Source organism: Macaca fascicularis, chromosome 5 (assembly GCF_037993035.2).
Source record: "Macaca fascicularis isolate 582-1 chromosome 5, T2T-MFA8v1.1".
Taxonomy (NCBI): Eukaryota; Metazoa; Chordata; class Mammalia; order Primates; family Cercopithecidae; genus Macaca; species Macaca fascicularis.
Genome location: NC_088379.1, coordinates 99788653 through 99810571, shown reverse-complemented (window position 1 = coordinate 99810571; position 21919 = coordinate 99788653). Strand labels below are relative to the sequence as shown.

Genomic DNA, 21919 nt, shown 5'->3' with positions numbered 1-21919 from the left:
GAGAAGACCTTAAATTACAAAATAGCACAAAATATGCTATGATAGTGGAAGTACAGTGCTAGAGCGCTCTTACAATATTTGTAGAAGCAGCCAGGGAAAAGTGACAGCTGAGTTATGAAAAATGAGTAGAAGTAAACCAGTAAAGAAGGTAAAATAGAGACAAGGAGAGAAGAGGCTGAAGTACTTAAGAGGTTATGTAGACTAGTGAACAATACATTCTTGGTTTCTTGACCCCAAGAAACCAAAGGGCAAGATCTCTGCTTTTGCCTTCTTTGGGCAGACGTGCAGAGAAGAACATAAGAAGAAAAACCCAGAGGTCCCTGTCAATTTTGCAGAATTTTTCAAGAAGTGCTCTGAGAGGTGGAAGACGATGTCTGGGAAAGAGAAGTCTAAATTCGATGAAATGGCCAAGGTGGATAAAGAATGCTATGACTGGAAAATGAAGGATTATGGACCAGCTAAGAGAGGCAAGAAGGAGAAGGAACCTAATGCCCCCAAAGGCCACCATCTGGGTTCTTCCTATTCTGTTCAGAATTCCTCCCCAAGATCAAATCCACAAACCTTGGCATCTCTATTGGAGATGTGACAAGAAAAGCTGGGTGAGATGTGGAATAACTTAAATGACAGCAGCCTTACATCACTAAGGTGGCCAAGCTGAAGGAGAAGTATGTGAGAAGGATATTGCTGACTATAAGTATAAAGGAAAGTTTGATGGTGCAAAGAGTCCTGCTAAAATTGCCTGGAAAGAGGTAGAAGAGGAAGATGAAGAAGACAAGAAGGAAGAAGAGGAGGAGGATGAATTAAAAAAAAACTGCTTATCTGTAAAAAAAAAAAAAAAAAAAAGAGAGAGGCTATGTAAAGGAGTTTGTACTTAATCCTCAGGGTGGGGGAAAATATCAATAGTTTTTTAGGCAGCTATAGTTAAGTTGACTCATGTTGTACAAATATTAATTTGGAATGCAGAGCAACTGAAGGCCTCTTTTTACAGAAAAAATGACAGTTAACACATGTAGAGAGAAATGATTGGCAAACCACTGCTTTGCCCCTTTAAAATAATAATTTGGGCAAGGATCATTAATGGATGGCAAAATTCATGGGTGAAAGGATGGTGGGGAACAAGACAGTCACACGAAGGTCTTCAAGTTTTCATCCCACAGATGATTTACTAATTACGAAGAGAATCCTTACAATGGAGAGATCCGGCAAACTTGACATTATATGCCCCCTGATGCAATGCAGCGACAAGTTGTTATGGGATGAAGTGTGTATCTCCAAAATCTGTATGTCAAAGTCCTAATCCAGTTCCTCAGAATGTGACTATATTTGGAGGCAGTGCCTTTAAAGAGGTAATGAAGAAAAAATGAGATCATATGGGTAGACCCTAATTCAATATGATTGGTGTCCTTATCAGAAGAGGAGATTAGGGGCTGGGCATGGTGGCTCACGCCTGTAATCCTAACACTTTTGAGAGGCCAAGGTGGGCAGATCACTTAAGGTCAGGAGTTTGAGACCAGCCTGGCCAACATGGTGAAACCCCGTCTAATAAAAATTTAAAACTCAGACGGGCATGGTGACATGCACCTGTAGTCCCAGCTACTGGGGAGGCTGAGGCAGGAGAATTGCTTGAACCCGGGAGGTGCAGGTTGCAGTAAGCCAAGATCACGCCATTGCAGGCCAGCCTGGGCAATGCAGCAAGACTCCATCTCGGAAAAAAAAAAAAAAAAAAGGAGGCAATTAGGACACAGACTTACCCAGAGGAAAGATCATGTGAAATGTGAAGCCACCAGGAGAAGATCTCCATCTACAAGCCAAAGAGAAGCCCTCAGAAGATGCCAAGCCAGACAACCCCTTGATCTTAGGCTTCCGGCCTCCAGAATTGTGAAATAGTAAGTTTTTGCTGTTTAAGCCACCCATTCTGTGGAACTTTGTTAGGGCATCTCTACCAAACTACTACAGAAGTACTGACTGTTGTCAAAATTTTTGACAAAAATATAAATATTTTGAATAACCTAGTTAGGTCTCTATCTTACTTCCAATCTACAGGAAATACAAGAGATATAAGTATAAGTTAAATAACATAATAAAGGAGCAATGAGGCTAGGTGTAGTGGCTCATGCCTGTAATCCGGGCACTTTGGGAGGTTGAGGCTGTTGGATCGCTTGAGCCCAGGAACTCAAGGTCAACCTGGGCAATATAGCAAGACCTTGTCTCTACAAAAAGATTACAAAAATTAGCTGGGCGTGGTGGTGTGTGCCTGTAGTCCCAGCTACTTTGGAGGCTGAGCTGGGAAGATCTCTTGAGCACAGGAGGCAGAGGTTGCAGTGAGCCAAGATTGTGCCATTGCACTCCAGCCTGCACGATGGAGCCAGAACCTGTCTCAAAAAGAAAAAGAAAAGGAATGAGACAAAATCAGAATGTGGCACATTTTATGACAGCTAAACTGAACTTGTCAGACAAGGCAAAGTTTGAAAAACATAAACAAATAAATGTTGGAAGCAATGGCTATTCTAAATGAAAAGACATTAAAGAAATCTAATAACCAAACACCATGTGTAGACATTTACTGGAGTCTGCATGGGAGAAGGAGGATATTTTTATAATGTAAAAACATTTTTGGGACAATTGGAGAAATTTAAATATACTTTGTATGTTAGGTGATATTATGGAATTATTGTTCATATGCACAGGTGTAATGATGGTATTATGCTTATGTAAGAGAATGTCTTTATCTAGATATTCATGCTGAAACATTTAGGGGTAGAGATATTGCCAAAGTTACTTTCAAAGTGTATAGCGGGCTGGGCACAGTGGCTCACACCTGTAATCCCAGCACTTTGGGAGGCCAAGGAGGGTGGATTATTTGAGGTCAGGAGTTGGAGACCAGCCTGGTCAACACAGTGAAACACCATCTCTACTAAAAATACAAAAAATTTAGCTGGGCATGGTGGTATGCGCCTGTAATCCCAGCTACACGGGAGGCTGTGGCTTGAGAATTGCTTGAACCCGGGAGGAGGAGGTTGCAGTGAGCTGAGATCGCGCCACTGCATTCCAGCCTGGGTGAAGAGTGACTCAACAAACAAATAAACACCACCACCACAACAACACCCTCCCCCACAAAAAAACCCAAAGAGTTTAGGGGAAAAAATTTACAGATGTATATATGGAGAAAAAGGGGCATAAAGCACATTTAGCAAAATGTTAAATGGTGAATCTGAGAGATACATGGGAGCCAATCATATTATTTTCCAACTTTTCAAATAATTTTATTGAAAAAAAAAACAAAAACAAATGACAGACCAAAGGCCACCTAAAGTTGAGAGAGAATACCATTGTAATATTCCAAGGGAAACATGACAGTTATCTAGACTAGGGTAGTGCTAATGGAGATGGAGAGAAGAAGATGAATTTGGAAACAAATTCTTAAAATAGAATTGATGGGATTTGCTGATAGTTTGAGATGTCATGGGGGCATTGATTATGAGGAGAGGAGAATTCTGGAATGGACAACGATGTAGGTGGATGATGGTTCTCCTGAGATAGGAAATAAAAGTGGAGGAGGAGCTACCTTGGGGGAGATGATGAAATAAACTTTGGACAATAATAACCATCAATCAGGATTTCCAGACCTACAAAGCTGTCATGATAACCACATTGTGGTGAGGACCTGCTTGGAAGGTCACTAATTTTTCCCTAGATGATGTTTTAGTGTAGTTTTTTTTTTTTTTTTTTTGAAACCCAGTCTCACCCTGTCTTACTCTGTCACCCGGGCTGGAGTGCAGTGGTGCGATCTCAGCTCACTGCAGCCTCTGCCTCCCAGGTTCAAGTGATTCTCCTGCCTCAGCCTCCGAAGTAGCTGGGGTTACAGGCGCCTGCCACCACTCCCAGCTATTTTGGGGTTTTTTTTGTATTTTTAGTAGAGACAGGGTTTCACCATATTGGCCAGGCTGGTCTCAAACTCCTGACCTCAGGTGATCCACCTGCCTCAGCCTCCCACAGTGCTGGGATTACAGGCGTGAGCCACTGCGCCTGGCCTTAATGTAGCTTTGTAAGACCAAGAACTATGCTGGGCACTTACAAATACATTGCACATATGGTCCTAATAGAGTCCAGTGAAGTAACTACTTGGCATATATATATATATATATATATATATATATATATATATATACACACACATATATATATATATATATTTTTTTTTCTCAACCCTGGTTCCTCACTGTAAAGCAGGGATAATACTTACATAAATACTTACTATAATAAGTTCAGGAAATCAGGAATTATATTGTTTCCCAGGTGCCTACTATTCTTTCTGTATAGTAAGTGCTTAATAAATATATGTTGATTTAGCTACAACAATCTCTGAAATTTCCCCATATTCATCCTTCATTTTACCAGTAGACAGGCTTGTGCTATGACTAGTTACAACAAAGCTATCGATTTGTCCATGTCCTAAGAATCCAGGATAAAATAATGGAGTATATTAAGTTTATAAAAGACATCTATAATTTCATTAAATCCTGACTGTAGTCATGACAATGTTATTTCTTCAGTTATAAATGAAGAAATTGACTCTTGGAAAGTTTACATGGCAGTAACTTAGCCCATGTTTTAGCTGGTAAGAAAGAAGTGGAACTAAGACTGGAAAATAAACATAAGCTGTTTCCAACTGCCCCGGGGTGCTGTAGAAAATGCTGGGTTTGAAAATTATGGAAGAAGAAATGAAATAACTGAATTACAACGTAATGCTAGACATTGCTTCAGGTAATGTACCATGATGCTCGACACAGGCCTCAAGTTTCACTTTTTATTTTAGGAATATTTTTATAATGTAAAAAAAAATTGTTGGGACAATTGGAAGAATTTAAATAACGTTTCTATGTTAGATGACATTATGGAATTATTGTTCATACGCTTAGGTGTAACAATGGTACTATGTTTATGTAGGGGACTATCCTCACATCGCTGTGCAGAGATTGAAATTCATGAGAGGTGAGGGTGCTGTATGTGCATGCCTGCATAGACACCACATTTCACTGGTGATTAAATTAGAATAGTAAACATTTCAATTTATGTCCTAAGACAAATTTAAACCTAAGTCTTTAGAGAGGGAGAAACAGGTTAGTAACCCATCACAACTCGAACTCAACATCGGTTTAGTTTGTTGTCAGATTATCACAATTTTAAAGGTGTCTAAGGATAACATGATAAATAGATCATCTTAAGGCACATGTAAAAAGATCACAAAATTAATGCAATTTTTTTCTTTTTTTTTTTTTTGAGACAGAATCTCACTCCCTCACCCAGGTTGGAGTGCAGTGGTGCTATCTTGGCTCACTGGAACCTCTGTCTCCTGGGTTCAAGCGATTCTTGTGCCTCAGTCTCCCTAGTAGCTGGGAGTACAGGCATATGTCACTATGCAAGGCTAATTTTTGTATTTTTAGTAGAGATGGTGTTTCACCATGTTGGCCAAGCTGGTCTCGAACTCCTGAGATCGAGTGATCCACCTGCCTCTGCCTCCCAAAGTGCTGGGATTACAGATGTGAGCTACCACGCCCCAGGTCCAAAATATTTTATAAGTTCTACATGTTCAGAGTTTGGCTTCATTTGAAATTTCTGTAGCACACTTGTTGTCTGCTGTTAATATATCTCTGAGACTTACTGGAAAAGCACTTTTGAGTTAATTATACCAAAAGGAATACTTTATTTTTGTGAATTATAAATGACTTATACTGTATTAGAAGTAATACCAAAGTTGTCTCAGAATGATAGATATTGGCCAGTAACTTTTATACTTAGGCAAATTAGAATAATGTAAAGAATTTATAGAAGTGCCTCTATTCAGAAATCTCACTGGTGTACCTAAAATACCCACCATCAAAATTCTGTTAGTGCTAAGCATTGCCCTGGTTTCAGATGTTACTTTAAAAAAAGTAAGCGCTCCTAGCAAGTCTCAGCTAAATGCTTCATTGTGTCTTTCATTCATTCATGTTTATTCCCTTATTCATATGCAGTATTTTTTTTATGAAACATGCTTTTTGGTGTATAATATGCATACAGTAAAATTTACCTTTTTTAGGTGAACAGTTTGATGAGTTTTGAAAAATATATATGATCATATAACCACCACTGCCCCTGAGATATATCACCCCTGAGATATATCCCCTGAGACATATATCTATATCAAGAGGGTAGTATATCATCCTCTTGTCTTATCATCAGTCTTCTCCCCTCCTTCCCCAGTCCCTGCTAGCCACTGATTTGATTTATGTTTCAGTAGATTGATTGAGACATGGCCTCACTATGTTGTCCAGGCTGGTGTGCAGTGACTATTCACAAGCTCCATCATAGCAGACTGTGGCCTCCAATGATCTTCCTGCCTCAGCCCCCTGAGTAGGTGGGAATAGAGGCACTCATCACCACGTCCAGCAGTTTTATGTCTGATAGGCTAGTTACAATGCTAGGTGCTAGGGATACCAAGACAATAAGATCTAGTCCCCGTAGAGAAGGAGTTTGTCATTAAGTAAGGAGACAGACTTGTTAACGGAATATTACCACAGAGTAAATGCTATTACAAAGGTATGAATGACGTACTTTGGTAGCACAAAAGGCATACAACTAACTGTGTAAATTGAGAATGCCTCATTAAGAAGATGGTTATTCAGCTGGGTCCTGAAAGGATGCGTTGAAATAGGACAAACAAAGAAGGTGGGATAAGACTTTCCAACTGGAACCAGTATCTGCACATAGACATTCAGTTATGAATGTTCCTGTGTCTTCTGAAAAGGAGATGAAGATGAGTGTGAAATCTATCTGTCCAAGGTGTAAGTAATAAACTGCTAACATTCTGGCCCTCATAAATTCACACCCCAATTTTAAACTTCTAGACTCACCTGTATGCCTGAGCTAAAGGCATACTCTGTTATTGATGCTTCAGCAGCTATTTCTGCTGTGTGTCTTTGCAGTTTAAATTTAATTTTTAATTACGTGATGAAAGGCTCGAGTTTGAATCATCACCAAACCAGTGAGCAAAGTAATGGAATTTGAAGCATCGACAAATAGGCAGGAAGCCTCTGTATTGGGGAAAATTAATTGTGTTCTCTCTAGTGTCATGTTCAGTTATGACCCTCCCCAACCAACTCCATCCATACTGAACTTTTGCTTCTTCCATGCAACACTCTCACCCTGTAAACATATGCTGTTCTCTTCTTTGAAGGTGAACGGCACTCTTCTTTGAAGGTGGTTTATTTCCACCCACCTTCACCCAGCTGATTGTCTTTCATGCCCTTCCTCAGCCATTCTCAGTGTTCAGAGAATATAGTGTTTTCCTATTGTGTGTCCTTATCACTGTGTCATAATTGCTTGTATAATTTTCTGTCACCCCCATAGACTCTAAGCTCTGTGACAGTCTATTGAAATGCTTTTTTGAAACAGATGCTCTATAAATATTCTGGGAACGAAGGAATGAATAACTTGAGTTCAGACTTAAATTTACACAATTTAACTGGATTAAATGAGAAATAATTTGGAAATGTATAAACGTACTTTGAACAATTTGGTATACAAACACCTTTGATATTTAGGGCTGAGTTTGGGGATTAAATTATAAGGAAGAACAGAGATCAAAATGTAATTGGTTAAACGTAAATCTTTTGTAAAAATTCTGGGAAATGCATATTAACAGCATAACCCCATATCTATTTTTGCAATATTTAGCTTACATAAGTTATGTTATTTAAGTGTATTTATCCATTTGATGAAGGATTTCAAAAGTGAGGGGAAAAAAAATCATCATTCCAGCAATGATTTGCCATTACAGGCCTGAAGTGCCACAGGCACCAAACCACTCAAAATCTATATAGTATGAGTCACAAACCAAAACAGGTCTTTACTCTGCCTGAATTCCAGTCCCTAATCACAAGTTAACTGTGAACATAACATTTTAAGATAAAAGAACTAATCCTAAAAGGGGCATTTATTTCACACATTTCTGTATATCTAGAGTAGCCAAACAATAAAATATGTATTTTAGTCGTGAAATAGTTAATACTTAACATGGGTTCATATTCTAAATATACTCTCTTTAAGGAAATAAAAAAATTTTAGAATCATTTCTAAAGCACATTTCTCCTTAAAATTTTTTATATTTACAGTAAGATAGGGTCAATTGGAGGCAGGGCACGGTGGTTCGTGCCTATAATCCCAGCACTTTGGGAGGCCAAGGCAGGGGGATCACTTGAGATCAGGAATTTGAGACCAGCCTGGCCAACATGGTGAAAACCTATCTCTACTAAAAAAACAAAAATTAGCTGGGCGTGGTGGCGGGTGCCTGTAATCCCAGCTACTCAGGAAGATGAGGCAGAATTGCTTGAACCTGGGAGGATTTCATGACAGACCAACACTCTGTCTCAAAAAAAAAAAAAAAAAAAAGCAGCAATTTGGCCTATGGATAGATTTGTGTTGTGGTGCGTAGTAGGCACACATTTGTTGACGGTCTCAAATAGGCTCAAATAGGTGTAAGGAAATCTAGAATCTAAACCCAGCTCAAGCTCCATGGGAGTACGTAAATTACTTAACCTAACACTAGACTAATAAATGATATATATTATGTGGTATATTAGAAAGTGATCATTGCTTTTGGAAAGAAAAGGATAAGGCAAAATTGAAAAGATCAAGAGACGGGGTGTATGCTTAGGTGGGAGCTTTGCTTGATATATATGAGCCCTCAGTAAAATATTATCATTATTATTACTTTCATTTTCTCATATGTAAATAAAAACATTAGGTTGAATGATTCTTATAACTTGAAAAAAGTTGTGTTTAGGTGGGCTCTGTTGCAAACTCTTTAGAGTTATTCCAAGTTTTATAAAGTTATTATAGTTCTGTTTGTTGCTTAAATATTTTTTAAGCATGTTCCTTGTGGTTTCTGTAAAACTGTTGGTCCTCCAATGATGTAAGAATAATCAAATAATTTAATTTTTTAAGTGATATAAACTCAAAATAAAAGTTTTAGTGTACTTAGGAAAAATTATGTAATAGTATTAGATAGTATCTGTTAGGCCCGTTTCCTTTAAATCTTGTCTTTTTGGTTGTTGATTCATGATTATTTTAAGTTTTCAACAAATATTGACACACAGTCCTATTCTAACACATTCCTGTTTGAAATTGATGTAGTTATCATTGTTGTCTTGGAAATAGACATTTGTAGCACACCTGTTAAGACTGATTCCCAAAGACTGTTGAGCATCATAAAAGTAGATGTTCTGTGTTCTATAAATTGTAAGCTAGAAGACAATCAGCTCCAGATGAGTTTCTACATGATTATTAATTTTTTAAAAAATTAAAGAAAAAAGAAAAAAAGGAGAAACCTTCAGATGTTTAAACCAGCTTAATCATCTTGGGTTAATATAGGACACAAGAAAAGGTGTATATAATGCATGTTGTTTCTACAGTAATCTTACTATTCCTTTGCCTGCACAGGTACCTAGACTCTAGCAAAGTAAAATGTATGATAGTCATAAATGTTCTAATATCCTAATTATCTTCCATTGTTCATCTTCTTTTATTTATTTTAGCTGGTTTAAATTATACCTTCATGAGTTCCAGAAATTTAGTAGAAATATTTCAATAATTAAAAATATATATGTATTAGTTATCTATTGCCACACAACAAGTTACCCACCAAATCAGGCAGGTTAAAGCAAAAAATGTTTATTATTTCGCACCATTTCTGAGAATCAGGAATCTGGGAATGACTTAGCTGTGTGGTTCTGTATCAGGGGTTCTCCAGTTTTTAGCTGAGGCTGCAGTCATCTCAAGACTCAAGTAGGACTGGAGGATCGACTTCCAAACTTATTAATGTTATTAGCAAGCCACAGGTCCTCAACAGTGAGCCTGCCTATCGTAGCTAGCATCATCACCCAGAACAAGGGATCTGAAAAGAGAGTGATGAAAGCTGCAGTGTCTTTTACAACTGAATGTCATTACTGAGATGCCATCACTTCAGCTGTATTCCAGTGGTCACACAGACTACTCCTAGTGCAGTGTGGGTGGGAACTATACATAGGTGAGAGAACTGGGAGACAGAGATCACTGGGGGCTATCATGGAGGCCAGCTACCACAATATGTATTTAACTACTAGGTCTATAAAATGATCTGAATCTTAATAATAGTAATAAATGTGATTAATATGAAACAAGTTGGAATTTAAGATAAAAGCACTAAATAGGACAAATAAGTATATTAAATCATGATTCCTTATAAAATGCTAATGACTTGTAGTAGATGCTGTGATACGTGTTCTACTCATTTCCCACTTCACGACTGAAGCACTAAATCCTTCTGACTGCTGGTAACTTATAGTTCCTATTCCAGCTGCATTCTCCCTCAAAAGATTGTAGACCTGCCGTCTGCAAAGTGAAAGTGTGTGGGGAGGAGGAAGCCCACATCGATGACTGACTACGTGTGAATATAAATGTCCTTTTGTTTCAGTTCAGCACAATTCTGCAAGAATATCCCACAGTGGTTGGTTCCCAAAGCATTTCTCAATGAACTCCCTGCACCCTCCAACTCAGAGTCAGCTTCCCAGGGAGGCCAAACTGCAACACTGAGAAAACTTCAGTGTGTATGTGTGTTCATTAAAAATCAAGACTAGGCCGGGCACGGTGGTTCACGCCTGTAATCCCAGCACTTTGGGGAGGCCGAGGCGGGCGGATCAGGAGGTCAGGAGATGGAAACCATCCTGACTAACACGGTGAAACCCCGTCTCTACTAAAAATACAAAAAATTAGCCGGGCGTGGTGGTGGGCGCCTATAGTCCCAGCTACTCGGGAGGCTGAGGCAGGGGAATCGCTTGAACACAGGAAGCGGAGGTTGCAGTGAGCCGAGATCACACCACTGCACTCCAGCCCGAGACAGAGCGAGACTCAGTCTCAAAAAAATAAAAAAAAATCAAGACTAAGCTGAGGTTCCTAGTAGGAGTTGGTTGATGGGGTTCTTTTTACTAGGTTCTTTTTGTTTTGCTTTGTGCAATTGCACATGTTTCTATATAACAATGTAACAGGGCCAGTGTTGTGGCTCACACCTGTAATCCCAGCAGTTTGGGAGGCCGAGGCAGGCAGATTGCCTGAGCTCAGGAGTTCAAGACCAGCCTGGGCAACGTGGGGAAACCCCGCCTCTGCTAAAAATACAAAAAATTGGCTGCACGTTGTGGTGCGCGCCTGTAATCCTGGCTACTCAGGCATGAGAATAGTTTGAACCTGGGAGTCAGAGGTTGCAGTGAGCTGAGGTTGAGCCACTGCACTCCAGCCTGGGCTAGAGAGTGAGACTCTGTCTCAAAAAAAAAAAAAAAAAAAAAAAGAAAAAAAAAGAAAGAAAGAAAAGAAAAGAAAAAGAAAAATAGCCGGGTGTGCTGGCACACATCTGTAAGTTCCAGCTACTCAGGAGGCTGAAACAGGAGAACTGCTTGAGTCTGGGAAGCAGAGGTTGCAGTGAGTGGAGACTACACCACACTGCACTCCAGGTTGGGTGACAGAGTCAGACCCTATCTAAAAAAAATATATATATAATATATACACAAAATATATATTTTATACATACATATAAAACAAATGGAAATGAGAAACTTTACTCAGCTTGGATACTGTGATCAATGTTCATCATACTCAAATATAAACATGTACAATACATATGCTAATATACACATACATATATAGTGGGATGTTATGGTTGCAAGATTGCTGAGACACTTTCCTGCATTTTGCATTTCTTGTCAGAAATACTTCCTGGAAACCTTTCTATGTCAATAGCTCTAATTCTTTATTTTTAATGATTACATAATATTTCATAGTGCAAACGTACCATTATCTCTTCAGAGGGAACACTGCGTAATGAAAAGGAGCTCTAAAAATGGTTGTTCTTACTCTTCTTGATCTAGTGCACCTGGAAGCTCTCAACCAAGGGAGCTCCACTTGCAATTTGATTGGTTGCTACTGGAAGGGACAGATTATCCCTTTGGGATAGCTCTTTTTCAAGTGGGAAAAAATGTCAAATATTTGGAAATAATAGCTGAGGTTCATAGGAATCATGATTATAAGGATTTGTGAAGTTGCTTGATTTGAAGAGTACTTAAAGATATTTAGTCTTTCTAAAAACACAGGTCTTAATCTTGTTTTAAAGCTTAAGACTCTTCAAGATTTCCATTCCCCTTAGATGATCCAAATTCCTTAAACCAGCTTATTAGGCATTTCAAAACCTGTCTAGTTCTCTGTAGCCATATCTCCTCCTTTGCACTCAATTCTTAAACCACTCTGAACTATTGAACATTACCTTTGAAGCTTGATTTTGTCACTGATTTCTGCACTTTTTAATATGCTAATTATCCCTTTGAACTACCCTACTCATTGCCTTCCTAATTTTTATTCATTTTTCAAGTCTTGACCTTGCCATTACATTCCTTGAAATGCCTTAGCCTGATTTCTATACCTGTTAAGGGCTCTTTACTAAGTGCTGCCACAATGCCTATTATTGCAATTATTCATTCAATTATACATCTTTCCTGGACTCCTACATCCCAGAGATAGTGTCTGTTCGCTGCATGTCCCCAGTGCCGGGCACATAAGAGGTACTCAATATAAGCTGTTGAATTAATTAATGACAAAAAACAAAGGCTGCTAAGAAGAATGTAAGGCTGATTTAAGAACTAAGGAGATAATCTATCCAAACATGTAAGGGTGCCACACATTGAATTTAATGTTTAGCAATCCATGGTGAAGAATTTTGTTAATCTTTGATGAAATGATTCAGCAACGTTTTATAATTAAAATACCAATAACTGCATGATTTTATAAGTATGGACCAAATAGAGGACCAAAATATCAATGTCACATTAAAATATGAGTATAGAGCAAAATTCAATACAATTGGTTTTAAATCATTTGAATTATGGAAGTATAAGCACCATGAAATAAATCAATTACAAGACAATCCTACAGTAATACAATTCCAAGAAAAAAGGCCAGTCTACATTATATCAAAATACCATAGTTTTTTTTAAAATAAATATTCTTTATCAATCAATTAGGTACATGACTAATTTCCCATCTTCTTGTAATATGACTAATAACAATTATTTGGAATAACAGACATAGGTTCTGAAATATTTTCTAGCGGGTTACTAAATTGTTAATAACTATCATGTTTTGAGTTGTTAGTACATTTTAGGTCCCTTAAACATGAAATTAGTAAATTTTTTAAAAACAGCTTTGAAATATAATTCAGATACTATATAATTTACACATTTAAGGTATACAATTCAATATTTTTTAGTATATTCACAAGGTTGTGCAACCATCACCATAATCTAATTGTAGAACATTTTCTTCTCCCCTAAAAGAAACATGGTCACTCTTCATTCTCCTCCCTCTCTCCGCTAGCCCTAGGTGCCATAATCTACTTTGTGTCTCTATAGATTTGCCTGTTCTGGACATTTCATATAAATTAAATATATATGTTGCCTTTTGTGTCTGGCTTCTTTTACTTCATGTGCTGCTTTTTTCCCAAAGTTTTTCTGTGCTACAGCATGCATCAGTACTTTACGATTTTTTATCCCCAAATAATATTTCATTGGTTATACCACATTTTATTTATTTATTCATCAGTTGTACTGAATAAACTTTTTTTCTACCAAGACTTTGCTGGAGAATGAATAAACTTTTTAAATCATGTTTGAGTAAATTACCCTAATCCTTAGCTATAAAAGGCTTTACTGTAGAAGCAGATCCATCTACAATACAAAATTAAAATAAGGCCAGGCACGGTGGCTCATGCCTGCAATCCCAGCACTTTGGGAGGCTGTAGTGGGCAGATCACCTAAGGTCAGGAGATCGAGACCAGACTGGCCAACATGGCAAAACCCCCTTGCTACTAAAAATACAAAAATTAGCTGGGCATGGTGGTGGGTGCCTGTAATCCCAGCTACTCGGGAGGCTGAGACAGGCGAATCGCTTGAACCCAGGAGGCAGAGGTTGCAGTGAGCTGAGTCACACCACTGCACACTAGCCTGGGTGACAGAGTGAGACTCCGTCTCAAAAAAGAAAAAAAAATTAATAAAAATTTCTAGGAAGAATATTTTCTGTACAAGATCAGGGATCCTGTGGCTTCTAAAATATGTCACTTCATCTCAGAGGGTGGATGCAAGGATTAAGTGATTTAATATAACGAATGAGTTGTTTAATAGTTTAGGTTCAGATTAGGAGCTGGGGTGGTCCTATCCTTCCACCTATTTTAGACTGTCCCATTATACTTACTATTAATTGCACAGAGCCCTCCACTCTTTTGATTCCTCTTTAGATTTGTGTCTCTTTAGTCCACTCCAGGTCTCACATCTTTACTCATCCATAATCTGCCTTCTCCACTCAACACAATGGCTTTTTGGCCCTGCTAGAGAAGGTTCCAATGTGGAACCTGATTGGCGTCTCCTGAAATATTATCTCTACAATACATGGTAGGGATCAGTGCCAATGGAAAGTGCTTTTACAGTCTTTGGACACTATTCTTTTCATTCCTGTTTTCTTTGGCAACTATTTCAAACATTTATAGCCAATCTTCAAATCTCTAATTACTATATGAATCACACTTGGCAGAGGACATCATTATTGGGAAAATTCTACTGATTAGGGAGGAATTTACCTATCACTTTACGTTAAAATTCACGTTTGTATTTCAGAGTTGCTTTTTATTATTTATTTATTTTACTTTTTATTTTATTTTATTTTTATTTTTTTGAGACTGAGTCTCGTTCTGTCACCCAAACTGGAGTGCAATGACACAATCTCTGCTCACTGCAACCTCTGCCTCCTGGGTTCAAGAGATTCTCCTGCCTGAGCCTCCTGAGTAGTTGGGATTACAGGCGCCCAACACCACACCTGGCTAATTTTTGTATTTTTATAGAGATGGGGTTCCAACACGTTGGCCAGGGTGGTCATGAACTCCTGACCTCAAGTGATCCACCTGCTTTGGCCTCCCAAAGTGGTGGGATTACAGGTGTAAGCCATCGTGTCCAGCCTATATTTCAATGTTCTTAATTTGTGCTCTTGATTTCTGTCTCTTTAAGGATCTTGGTCATCTCTTGTCTATACTTTCATCACCTTTCTATCTACTCACTCCCTGAAACTCTTTTAAGAGAAGTCTACATAGATGCCCTTTTACTCTTCCTATTCATTCTTCAAACTACATAAAATCATTTAGGGATCATTTCTCCAAAAGCCATACATAACCCACCTTCATTACCTTTCCTTATCTCATTCTCCTCACTACTCCAAGTTTGGGCACAGCGTGGCTAGTCTGTGCTTCTTGTAACTCCTATTAGTGTATTTTCCCCACTACACTGTAAGACAAGGATCTCTGGAGAAAGGAATTGTGTCTTGCTCACCTTTGAGTCCCCAGAGCCCTTATTCATTTTTGGCCCATAGTTGCCAAATGGAACTTGGGGTGGGGCAATTGCTAAGTAGGAAGTTATGATTAATCTTCCCTAGATTAAATGGTAAAATGTTATTAATACAAATATTTCAGAAATTGTAAGCTGTATGGGAAATTGCTGGAGAATTGTCCGTGCCTTTACTGTCCATGGTATGTTTCTGTTTATCAGAGTCCTGGTGCTGCTTTGCCTCATATTAAAAAAGCAACAGTATAGTGTTGTTAGTCATAATTTCGGTTATTTAAAAAATGCTGGCTACAACTGTCTTCTGATTAGGACATACTGTAGACTTACAGAATCCTTTTACTTGATATTCTTGATGTATTCTAAATATGTGCTTGGCATAGTCATGGTATAGTATATGTCAGGATTATTATATCTGGAGTTTTTTCTTCATAAAGATCATGCATATCCATATGTATAAATTAAATGTAATAGCCACTCTTTTTGAAAAGTAGACTTCATCATTATGCTTATATTTTGTCTAAAACACTTTTTTGGATTGACTTTATTATCTTGTTTTGTATAACACAGAAATACCCAAATGTTCTTCTCACTTGCACTATTCTTGTTAAAAACACCCATCAGATCTTCCACTTTTGAAAATTATCAGTAATAATTTAACCATGATCATTTTTAATCTTTGGACATCAATAGACAGATTTTTTGTTTTTCTCTAATGTTCCTCTGAAAGCTCTTATGATCAACTACAGGCCTAAATACTTCATGTTCAGCAAAGAGGGACTGTGCTGTGGAAAAGGATGATGCTAGATGTTTTGAGGTACAGACTTTTGATGGCATCACTTAAACAACTTTCAGATCATACCAGCAGACTGAGTCAGGTATGTTCAGGTATTTCCAGAAGCCACTCAAGAAGTAGGTGGACTCATGAGGCTACTAATCTAAGACTGGGCATTAATTCTTACACGGGAATTAATTACACTGGAATGAATGAATTACACTGAAAGGAATGAACTGATGAGAGATGATTATGATTTTTGTTTGGAGTATTGTTGATGCTTTAATGTTCTAGTTTTCGGAAATATAAGAAACCAGTTGCTCTTTTCTCTTAAGCTATCTATAACTCATAACAATTTAATAGACTGCTTTTTAAAATAAAAACATTTGTAAATGATCTTTTTTTCCATTTCGACCACTCCAAAATTCAGAAACTGTTACTGAGTATTCTTGTTCTAATGGCAAAACAGTTATCTAGATAGGTTGAAAATGAATCTGTCCTCCTTGTTATAAGGACATAACTAGAAGCATTGGTTATGCAAACAAGATCTTGGCCTGGAACATCATATTTGAGAATGATGCTATTTTTATTAATATCACTAGGCACTTTTAAGGAACTAAGGTTGACTTTGTAGACCCAGTGCTTACATAGCCCTCTTGGGAAACTGGTCTGGTTCCTGGCTTACAGTAATTCTAGCCTTACAGGTGAGAGAGAAAAGTTATTTCCCAGCAAGCCCAGGAGCCTGAAGATAATTTGGGAAACCCAAGAAGAGAAGAATTCTCCCAAATTTATAGCCTCTGCAGGTGAAATCTAGCTTCTTGGCTTAGCTTTCTAGCTTCAATAAGCTTTTAAAAGTCTAATCTAATTCTCAAATCCTGATTGAAAATATTCAGTAAAGCAAATTTAGAAAGGTCTAAATGGTATTATTATGACTACATCTATATAAATAATCAAGTCAAATCCAATTAGACCAGTTTTATTTTGCAATCAAGAATAATCTTATTATTTTGGGAGGCCGAGGCAGGTGGATTGCTTGAGCCCAAGAGTTTGAAACTGGCCTGGCAACATGGTGAAACCCGTCTCTATAAAAAATTTAAAAATTAGCTGGCCATGGTGATGCATGCCTGTAGTTCCAGCTACTCGGGAGGCTGAGGTGGGAGGATCACTTGAGCCCAGGAGGCAGAGGTTGCAATGAGCCAAGATCATGCCTTGGCACTCCAGCCTGGGTGTAAAAGCTTGTCTCAAAAAAAAAAAAAAAAAAAAAAAAGAAAAAAGAAAAAAAAATAAAAAAGAATAATCTATAATCTTAGCAGGCACAGTGGTGGTGCATGCCTGTAGTCCTAACTACGCAGGAGGCTGCGCTGGGAAGATCACTTAAGTCCAAGAATTTGAGGCCAGCCTGGGCAACATAGTGAGAGACCCCGTCTAAAAAAAAAAAAAAAAAAAAAGTAGGGGTCAGACGCCGTGACTGGTGCCTGTAATCCCAGCACTTTGGGAGGCCAAACTGGGCAGATCACTTGAGGCCAGCAGTTTGAGACCAGCCTGGGCAACATGACAAAACCCCGTGTCTACTAAAAATATAAAAATGGGACGGGCGCGGTGGCTCAAGCCTGTAATCCCAGCCCTTTGGGAGGCCGAGACGGGCGGATCACGAGGTCAGGAGATCGAGACCATCCTGGCTAACACGGTGAAACCCCATCTCTACTAAAAAATACAAAAAAACTAGCCAGGTGAGGTGGCGAGTGCCTGCAGTTGCAGCTACTCGGGAGGCTGAGGCAGGAGAATGGCGTAAAGCCGGGAGGCGGAGCTTGCAGTGAGCCAAGATCCGGCCACTGCACTCCAGCCTGGGCAACAGAGCGAGACTCCGTCTCAAAGGAAAAAAAAATATATCTATATATCTATATATATATATATATAAATGAGCCGGGCATGGCGGTATGTACCTGTAACTCCCAGCTACTGGGGAGGCCGAAGCATGAGAACTGGTTGAACTTGGGAGGTGAAGATTGCCGTGAGCCGAGATCCTGCCACTGCACTCCAGCCTGGGCGACAGCCAGACTCTGTCTCAAAAAAAAAAAAAAAAAAAAAAAAAAATCCTCTTTTTGGGAACATTTTTGATCAAAAGATGGGTGACTATAGAGATAAATTTTGTGTTTCAATGGAAAACTATGCATCATTTACAGCACATCCTTCCTGGTTATCAGATTCCAGCCCAGTTCATGATCTTTGATGTCTTTTTCATGTCTCTTTGTAAATTTCAGATAACTGATAGATAGGCAAACTCTGTCTTGTCTGTCAGAGACTTAAGTGACTTCCAACCCTCACCCTGTGAAAAAACCAGTTCTGGTACCTACCCATAAATTGTACTGAATTTGGTTACCTTGCTCAAATAGTTAATCCTTACCAAATTGTTAATTCTTCTGGTTTCCTTCAATATCTGGCTATAGTCCTTCAAACTAATGTTTCCAATTTTTCTTCCTTTTGCCTGACTCAGAGTCATGGAGAACTAAACCTGACTGCCCAATCTCTGGGACTTTAGGCTGCCTTGCAGTTGACCCTTTCCACAGAATCTGAAGAAGTCTCGCGAGTTAAACAATGTTCTGATATAAACTTGGAAGAACCCACCACTGCAGCAACCCATGTGTAAGCTGGATTTCTCCCTGGACAACCCATTGTCTGGACCACTAAGGAATTCCAGTGAATTCCAGGAATTCCTGGGTCAAGCATACCCTTAGATGAGATGCAACCAAGACTGTGGACATCACCAACAGCATTGACAATCTATCTTAAACGCATGAAATGCAACAAGCAATGCTGTATACCCAAAAGATTTTCAACAACCTCTTGGAATCCACTGAACTAGTACCCTCAGAGTTCAACTCCTAGCTCTTTACTGTAATACAACTTTTTATCCTAACATTTCTCTTTTTCCTTTTAGGCATCCATCTATTGCAATGCCCAAGCCTTTAGGGTCTCCAGGATCCTAAAACAATCAACATTTTCTACCACCTCTTAACAGATGGTTTAACCAATTTTCTAGGAAGAATATCAACAACAATCCTTGAGAGACTACTTCTTAGACCCTTCATCAACATTTGGGAAGTTTATAATCAGCTCGAAGTTGTTCAGTAATGACTGACATTCATTTATCTTCAACAAAAGGACAATTGACAATGTTGAATTTTATCTAAGCCTTGTGTACCTGGAAACCCGGACAGTCAGGATCCCTTCTCTGACTCTTTTGTGCTCCAAGAAATGACTAACCACAAACAACTACCCTGCTCTCTGTCGCGTGCTCTTAGTTAAGACCCATTTTGGCTAGGGGTGGTGACCGGTGGATCACTTGAGGTCAGGAGTTCGAGACCAGCCTGGCCAACATGGTGAAACCCTGTCTTTACTGAAAATACAAAACTTAGGCAGGCATGGTGGCACCTGCCTGTAATCCCAGCTACTCAGAAGGCTGAGGCACGAGAATCACTCGAGCCTGGGAGGCGGAGATTGTAGGGAGCCGAGATTACAACACTGCACTCCAGTCTGGGCAACAGAGTGAGACTCTGCCTCAAAAAAAAAAAAAAAAAAAAAAAACCAACAAATAAACAAACAAAAAACAGAGCAAGCAAGCAAACCAAAAAACCCATACCCATTCTTTCCCAATGACTTCCCTGTTTATCCACCTATTTAAAATCCTTCCTCAGGCCAGACACAGTGGCTCACGCCTGTAATCCCAGCACTTTGGGAGGCCGAGGCCGGCGGATCACGAGGTCAGGAGATGGAGACAATCCTGGCTAACACGGTTAAACCCCGTCTCTACTAAAAATACAAAAAATTAACTGAGCATGGTGGGGGGCGCCTGTAGTACCAGCTACTGGGAAGGCTAAGGCGGGAGAATGATGTGAACCCAGGAGGCGGAGCTTGCAGTGAGCCGAGATGGCGCCACTGCACTCCAGCCTGGCCGACAGAGCGAGACTGTGTCTCAAAAAATAAAAATAAAAATAAATAAATAAATAAATAAAACCCTACTTATTTAGGGTTCCTCATCAATGAATAATCTCCCAATACAGCCCAAATATAATAATCTCTTTAATTGTCAGGTGCCTCTTGTCTTTCGTGATAGGGTTTATTGCATGCATTTGCGATCAAAATTGTGGTAGAGTCTTGCTCTGTCGCCCAGGCTGGAGTGCAGTGGCACAATCTCAGTTCACTGCAACCTTTGCTTCCTGGGTTCAAGTGATTCTCTTGCCTCAGCCTCTGGAGTAGTTAGGACTACTGGAGTAGTTAGGCACGCGCCACTACGCCTGGCTAATTTTTTGTGTTTTTTGTAGAGACGGGGTTTCTCCATGTTGGCTAGGCTGGTCTGGAATTCCTGAGCTCAAGTGATCTTCCGCCTCGGCTTCCCAAGGTACTGGGATTACAGGTGTGAGCCATCACACCCCGCTGCGGCTTTAAAGAATAGGAAAATTATAGCTCTGCTTCACAGAAAGACAGGCCACTAGCTTAGAAAACGTTAATTCATCTGTATTAAATTCATATTTTTAAACACTTTTTGGATTATAGGATCTGTACCGAACAAGGAGGAGTGGCAGTAAAAACAAACAAACAATAACAACAAAAAACCTAAGCACAAACTGGGTGCCAGTGAGTCCCAACTAATTCTGTGCTATGTTGGATAATTGCCTGCTATAAGGTGTTATATTAGACACTATAATTGAAGTTGAATTAATCGATTTTGAGATGTTCAAATTCCACTAAAAATCCACTTTGAAGTGGAGTGTTTTGAAGAGCCACCAACAGAGGTAAACAAATATAGTCAGAACCTCTACGTGCACTTGATCGCCCCAAGAGTTGCCACACAGACCTTCTTGCCTCATCATTGTAATAAATCAATAAAATAATTCATGCTGCCTGCTTTTATTTGGATTTCTGATCACGTGACCATGAACAAAAAAACTCGTATGATTTTGAACTAGATAGTAGACAGCAGATGTGAATCACAGCCAGATGCAGGTGCTGAGTCTGTGGTTCTAAGGACTGGCACTATTTAATGTCTGATTCCAGTAAGACACACAGCTCAATCCAAACTCCTGTAGATATCCTCTAAGCATTAAGTAAGAAATTGAGAAGCCGTGATCACTTTACCAAGCTGTAGAAAACCCAGAAACAGGGTGAGCTTAGTGGTATGCATGTGTCCCAGACACGGGACATGAAATACTGAAATCTGGAAGGCACCAAATGTTATCACCAGCTGATAGTCACTACTGCCATTGTCTTCGTAAACAACATTAAGGAATTATTTGATAAGTGGGAGGCAGCCTGGAGGTTGTAGAGCTGGTGAGGAGGCAACCAATAAGCATTTCAGCTCCACAGAAACTAAACTAGATCTTCGGATTTGAATGAAACAGTAAGATTATTTGAGAGACATCTAAAAGGTAAATACAAATTTTTAATGTGCCCATTTTTGAACAAGGGCTGGGGTCAAAATTTACGGCAAAATCATTTATACTGTTTGAACAAAGTAAAAGGAAATGTATAGCACAGTATGAGAAACACTAAACCATAATGTTGAAAGATGTGAATGGGTCAGTACAACTTCAGTGTGTTAAGTGGTGTTTAAAGAGTAGGAAAAGGGGCAGTGTTAACGGATTGAGGCCAGAGAAGCAATCATAAAAGAATGAAGAAACCAGATAGGACTCTAAGACTGACAAAG

The 21919-nt window shown here is 39.0% G+C and overlaps 1 pseudogene; it reads left to right on the top strand.

The window, feature by feature from the left end:
• Positions 1-226: 226 nt before the first annotated feature.
• On the top strand, positions 227-19202 carry LOC107129752 (high mobility group protein B3 pseudogene; annotated as a pseudogene).
• Positions 19203-21919: the final 2717 nt, after the last annotated feature.